The sequence below is a fragment of the Mastomys coucha genome, unplaced genomic scaffold (genome assembly GCF_008632895.1).
Source record: "Mastomys coucha isolate ucsf_1 unplaced genomic scaffold, UCSF_Mcou_1 pScaffold13, whole genome shotgun sequence".
NCBI classification, from domain to species: domain Eukaryota; kingdom Metazoa; phylum Chordata; class Mammalia; order Rodentia; family Muridae; genus Mastomys; species Mastomys coucha.
Genome location: NW_022196895.1, coordinates 3,499,243 through 3,506,251, shown reverse-complemented (window position 1 = coordinate 3,506,251; position 7,009 = coordinate 3,499,243). Strand labels below are relative to the sequence as shown.

Sequence of the window (7,009 nt, the reverse complement as noted above, 5' to 3'; positions counted from 1 at the left end):
TCCTCCTACCTCCTTCCAGGCTCTAGCTCCGCCCCAGCCATAACTCCTCCCGCTTCCGTCTATCTGCTTGGATTACTGGATATTACGTCTGCAACCTCGAGGTCGCTGTTGTGTTGGGCAAGCATTGATCCTTCGAGGCGGAGGTAGGCACAGCAGTACTGTGTAACTGCCTTGTCGCATCGCTGAGACTTCAAGTGTCTCTCCACATCAGAGACAACAGTTTTAAAGTTTTAGAATTGTTGGGTACACTGAGTCCAGGGAAGTGAACAAGCAGTAACCTCTTGGCTTAGGTCAGTTAGGCTTAAGAATATAATCCACATGTTAATTTATCTTGAAAGGAACTTCGGGTAGATCCAGTACATGCAAATCTTTGGTGCAACTTCAGCTATTTCTGACTTTTTCACTACTGTAAGAATTACTTGCATATGCCCATCTCTCCACTAAGCTATACCAGAACTCTATAAATTACCTAGCAAAGTGTCTGTCCTTATGGTTGTGGCTAATGTCATGTGTGACAATCATCTGGTTAAATAAAGAAAACATATAAATAAAATTTAGAATCGTTAGATTAATTTCTTAGCCAAGCATGGTGGCATAGGCCTTTAATCCCAGCACTAGGGAAGCAGAAGCAGGTAGATTACTGTGAGTTCAAGACCAGCCTAATTTACATAGGAGTTCCAGACCAGCTATAGCTACACAGTGAGACCCTATCTCAAAAACAAAACAAAACAAAAAATAATAATTTGTTAAATGCCTTGTAAATTTCTTAAGAAAACCAAATGGTCCCTTCAGAGATGTCTCCTTACAGCAAGGTTTCTTAATATTTGGTAATAAAAGACAGAGTGAAGAACTGGTGTGAGACAAAAACTGTTTTCCAGTAGTTTTTACCTGGTGGCCATTTCTAAAGTTTTGACTTTCTTTTTTTCTTTTTTTTTTTTTTTTTTTTTTTTTTTTTTGGCTGCTTTGATCTTAACCAGTTTTATCTTCTAATTGTGTGTTTATATATATACATATGTATATGCTGTCCCTTGATGTCTCTCGGATCAACACTACTTCTTCCATTTACTCTGGTGACTCTAACAGTTATATTTCTGGTTTAGCTATTTCTCCTCAAGTTCAGGCCAACACACACAACTGCCAAGGTAGCTCCTGAACGTATGCCAGGAAAAACTGCCATGAACCAAAGTTGACACTAAATTCATTATCTTCTCTCAATGTGCGATTTTATCTTGACCTCCTTCATAACAAGGACCATTAACACCCAATTAATTTCCTTTCCCGTACTCCCACAACCTCTTGGTTCTCACAGTTGAAGCATACCTGATATCCCTTTTCTCATGTTTATCAGCATCACCACAACCATCATCATCTGTAAGCTAGGTTACCATCTCAAGTGTGTAACAAGAGCCCTGCCTCTGGTTTCCTCTCACCTCATATCATAATACTGCAGCCAAATGAAACTTTTTAAATGCCGATTTAAGACATACTCCTGTTATTCTTCTGGGTTCATCTCTTGCTGTTCTATGCCTTGCATTTTCTATCCAACCAAACAAAACTTACTTTCAATGGTCAGGGCCCTTGTACACAATTCTGCCTGGAAGAATGCTCATCCTGATCCCTACCCACTCCACAGAATCACACACCGTTGCCAAGACAGCTCCTTCACATTCCAGCTATTTCATCTCTTCTGGTAGTTTTCTTATTAGACTTCCCATGCCTGTGGTACCTGCTCCTTCAAGAAATACTACCAGTGTCCTGTGCTCGAATGGCAGTATGTCCCACAGTATTCCAATTGTGTTTGTTTGTGCTTCTTTTCTTTATGTGTCTGTGTGAGGTGTGTCTGTATGTCTGTGTGTCTGTGTGTCTGTGTGTATGTGTACATGAATGCAGTTGGCCAAAGAGGGCAGAAGAGGATTCAGATCTCCTGACGCTTGAATTACAGGCAACAGTGGTGAGCTACCCAGCAATGGGTACTGGGAAATGAACTTCTGTAAAAGCAGGATTACATAATGCCCTGTCATTGTTTTTGTCTCTAGAATTTAGTGCAATCCTTGCCCTGAAGAACTTCCTTCTTCTCTTTTTTTTCTTTAGCAGTTCTTGGGTTGGGTCTTAGAGAATCATTTGTGTCCAAAAGTATTTGTTGATTTAAAAAATAAATCTCAAACCAAACTTGAGAATTTGTAACAATGTAGATCTTTTTTTTTTTTTACCTGTTATTAGAATGGATTGGGATAGCTTTTAAAACCCTATCCTTATCATTTCAGTTGGGAAAAGGCCCCTCAATATCATCTGCCACACACCCATTATCAGGTCCTGCTGAACAGAAATAAGCAGTTGTGTACTGATAGGTCAACTGTGCACTTTGAGGAAATAATCTAAGAAAAAATGTCTATACATAGCATAGGCGCAATTTAAATATATTCTTTTAGGGGCTAGGGAGATGCGTCGGGTGGGAAAGAGCCTCATGTAAGCATGGTGACATGAACTTGGCTCAGCAGCATCCATGTAAAAGCCAGACATGGCAGGGCTGAATCAGGAACCTCAGCATATGGAGACCCACCCATACAGACAGAGCCATGGAGGTTACTGGCTATCCAGCTTAGCCATTCAGTGAACTCCAGGGTAAGTAGAAACCCTGCTTCAAAAAAATAGAGAGATGATGGAGCAAAACAAGGGAGACATCCATGGTGATCTCTGGCCTCTGCATACATAAAAAGTAGACAGACAGACAGACACACACACTACATTTGCATTTTAGTTTTGTTTGAGGATCTGAAATCTGAAGACAACTCTGACACTTGGTCACTGAAGCTTAACAGGAACCAGAGTTTCTTGAAGGAAAGAAAAAAAGTTCAGTTTCCATAAGACTGAACAGTTTCCATGGTGGACATGGTCATGCCCTACTACTGTAGGAAACAACAGTGTGAAAAGACCCAGCCCTGGGCAGTATATAATTAAGAAATGGAAACTACAAGGAATGAGAGGTTGGCTGAGTATAATGTTGACACCTTACCTACGGGGTTGGTACTTTATTTCAAGGATAGTGTTTGTATGAAAAGTGTTTAGACATCAGGAGATGAGTAAAATATCTTTTTGATGAAAAAGGGTGTGTGTATGCATCTGTGTGTGTGCATCTTTGTGTGTGTGTGTGTGTGTGTGTGTGTGTGTGTGTGTATGTGTGTGTGTAAGGAAATAGAGGAATAAAGGCATAGGGACCTCATGGGAAAATATCTAAAGACCTGAAGTTGTAGGAATGGTGGGGTGGGGCTGCTGACAATAAAAGGATGACTACAAAAACATGGGGGTATTGTTCTCTGGCTGGTGAAGGAAAAGAAGATGACAGAGATACCAAATGTTTCTCCACTTTCCCGTCACGGAGCCACTGATAATAAAGAAAACCAAGAAAGAAATGAGCAGGAAGTATATATGGTTAACGACATTAAATTTTATGTGAAAGTCCTCCTTGGAGGCAAATTTTCAGAATGTCTGTAGAGCTACGGTTCTAAAATTCAGGGGAGCATTTAAATAAACAACGTTGTATGTACTCTTTGGGATTTTTACACATAAATATGTGTCTTGATCATATCTACCCCTCCTTGATTGAGCTTCCCCAGTTCACCCCATGATATCTCCCTTGTAATTTTCTGTCTGTTTTTTTATAACCCAGCGAGTCCAGGTAGTTCTGCTCTTATGTGTGCATGTGTGGAACCTTCTGCAGCATGGGCAATGTGCCAATGACACCCTTGAATAAAAGTGGCCCTTCCTGATCCCCCTAGCCATCAACCACCAATAGCTCCTCCTAGGGTGACAGGGTAGTGTTCTGAACTAGGTGCCAGGGGACCAACTAAATAAACATCAAGATAGTCTCTCCTGCTGAAGTTGCATGCCCCAAAAAGAAACTAAATATTAGTGGGAGGAGTCCAGATTAGAGAGCAGTTTCCTCGGCAGGCCAGCATGACTCAGCATGATCAAGAGGTTTCCTTGCCCTCATCCTTACATAAAAAATGTGACCCAAAGTGCCCCAGGCTCTGCTGTTGTTCCATTATCTTGTCTCTCGGAGGTCAGTAGTTGCCTCCTATCCTGTTCTGCTCCCTACAGCCCAAACGAAACCCTGCTTACCCATCCACACACTTACTCCATGGAAGCAGCTGTTATTATTCTAGCGCTGAAAATAAGCCTCGTTAAAAGTTTAGACAAGTGGTGCTTTTTGTTCTTCCATGGCAGATAGCAAAACACCAAAAAGGTTGTCAAGCAAATGCCATGCTAAGGGATGATTTGTACCTGATGGCTTTCTTCTCTGTGACACTCTGTTAGCTTTGAATAGCTGGAAAAGAGTCAGATTCACTTATATCCTTTGAACATGACTGACTGCTCCATCCGCTCACATCAATGCTTCCCACTACATTCCAAAACTATTAGCTGCTGACAGGAGTACATCTTTACTACTGTCCCTTCCCTGTCCTCCTTTTCCTTCTTGCCTTGTTCTCTCTCCCCTCCCCTCTTTTCTTTTGTTTTCTTTTCACCTCCTACTGTGATTAGACTGGAGTCCAGAACTCTTGGGCACTAACCAAGCAGTGTAACAAGAACATTCCAAACCATATGATTCTAACTGTAATGAGTGACTTTCTACAGAAAATGAAAGATCAAGATATAGAGCTAAACAAAGAATTCTCAACTGAAGAATCTTTAATAGCTGAAAAGCACCTAAAGAAATGTTTAACTTCCTTAGTCATCAGGGAAATGCAAATCGAAACGACCTTACACCAATCAGAATGGCTAAGATAAAAAACTCAGGAGACAGCAGATGCTGTTGAGGATGTGGAGAAAGAGGAACACTGCTCCGTTGTTGGTGGGATTGCAAACTAGTATAACCACTCTGGAAATCAATCTGGAGTTTCCTCAGAAAACTGAAAATAGCTCTAACTGAAGACCCAGCTGTTGTTATCATAAAAAGAGAAAGAGCTATTAAGGTATGTTCTGGCAGGGTGTGGGGAAAGGGGTGCCTCAGTGGGCCCATGCCAAGGCATCCCTTCCCCCTGAAAGACCAGCCACATGACAGTGTAGCATAGAATAGAGTTTATTCAGGGAATGGGGAAGGGAGTTAAGAGAGTAGTAGAGGCAGAGAAAGGCAGAGGGAGGGAGGGAGGGAGGGAGGGAGGAAGAGAGAGAGAGAGAGAGAGAGAGAGAGAGAGAGAGAGAGAGAGAGAGAAGAGAAGAGAAGAGAAGAGAAGAGAAGAGAAGAGAAGAGAAGAGAAGAGAAGAGAAGAGAAGAGAAGAGAAGAGAAGTAGAGGCTGGCCATGACCATGTGGGGGGTAGGGAAGGGAACGGGAAGAGAGAGGGAGCAAGATGTAAGAGAGAGGCAAGAGAGCCAGAGAGACGAGAGGAGGGTCTGAGCAGCCCCTTTTATAGGGCCAGGCCTACCTGACTGTTGCCAGATAATTATAGGGAGGAGCATACCTGGCTGTTGCCAGGTATCTGTTGGGGTGGAGTCCAGACAGAATACAAACACCAGCTATACCAATCCTAGGCATATACCCAAAAGATTATCCAACATATAACAAGGACACATGCACCACTCTGTTCATAGCAGCCTTATTTATAATAGCCAGAAGCTGCAAAGAACTCAGATGTCCCTCAATGGAAGAATGGATACAGAAAATGCCATACATTTATACAATGGAATACTACTCAGCTATTAAAAATGACACCCTCACAAACTTTGTAGGCAAATGGATGGAACTAGAAAATATCCTGAGTGAGGTAAGCCAGACCCAAAAGGACATACATGGTATAATAGCCACTGATAAGTGGATATTAGCCCCAAAGCTCAGAATATCCATTACACAACTCAAAGACCATATGAAGCTTAACGAGGGGGAAGGCCAAAGTGTTGGTGCTTCAAACCCACTTAGAAGGTGGAACGAAATAATCATGGGAGGCAAAGGAAGGGAAAAACCTGGGTGGGAGAGGAGAGGGGATAGAAAAGAAGAGGGGCAGGACAAGGTATGGGAAGAGACGGGAGAAGTCCAGAGGGCCAGGAAAACAAATAGAAATAAGTAGCAGTGTGGGGTGGGTAACTTGGGAATCACTAGAAAGTCCCAGAGACCAGGAATGCAAGAGGCTCCCAGGAACCAGTGAAGGGTTGGGACCACCCACCCATCTAAAAACTTTTAACCCAGGATTGTCCCTGTCTAAAGGAAACACAGGGACAAAACTCAAGCAGAGGCTGAAGGAAAGGCCATCCAGACACTACTTCACTGTGTGATCCATCCAATCCGCAGACACCAAACCCCAACACTATTGCTGATGCCAAGAAGTGCTTGCATACAGAAGTCTGATATGGCTGTCTTCTGAGAAGCTCTGCCAGCACCTGACTAAGACATGCAGATACTAACAGCCAACCATTGGACTGAGCCTAGGGACCCCCAATGGAAGAGTTAGGGGAAGGACTGAAGGAGCTAAAGAAGATTGCAACCCAATAGGAAAAACAACAGTATCAATTAACGGACCCCTCAGAGCTCCCAGGACTAAACTACTAACCAAAGAGTATACACGGGCTGGTCCATGGCTCCTGCTACATATATAGCAGAGGACTTCCTTATCTGGCATTAGTGGGAGGGGAGGCATTTGGTCTTGTAGAGGCTTGATGCCCCAGAGAAGGAGGATACTAGAGGGGTGAGGGAGGAATGGATGAGTGGCTTGGGGAGCACCCTCTTAGAGGCAAATGGGAGGGTTGTGGAGGGGAGATTGGGAGGGGAGGTAACATTGAAATGTAAACAAAATGAATAATGAAAAAAAAAGACAGCAGAAAGATTGGAAGGGGTTGGCAAGTTGGCTTGGCAGTTAAGAATGGATGCTGCTCAACCATCGGGATCAGAATTTGGATCCCAGACCCATGACCAGTGGCTCAAAACGTCATGTAACTAGAGCTCGAAGAGATCCCTGTGGGCATGCAAGTCCCCTGTGGGCATGCAAGTCCCCTGTGGGCATGCAAGTCCCCTGTGGGCA

General features: G+C 43.2%; 1 long non-coding RNA gene across 1 annotated transcript in view; it reads left to right on the top strand.

Moving 5' to 3' along the window:
- The first annotated feature begins 6 nt into the window (after window positions 1–6).
- Window positions 7–7,009, top strand: part of LOC116086817 — a 20,238-nt gene continuing 13,235 nt past the window's right edge. The window contains exon 1 of the long non-coding RNA XR_004117151.1: window positions 7–143. This is a non-coding gene — a long non-coding RNA (uncharacterized LOC116086817). The remainder of the gene's footprint in view (window positions 144–7,009) is intronic.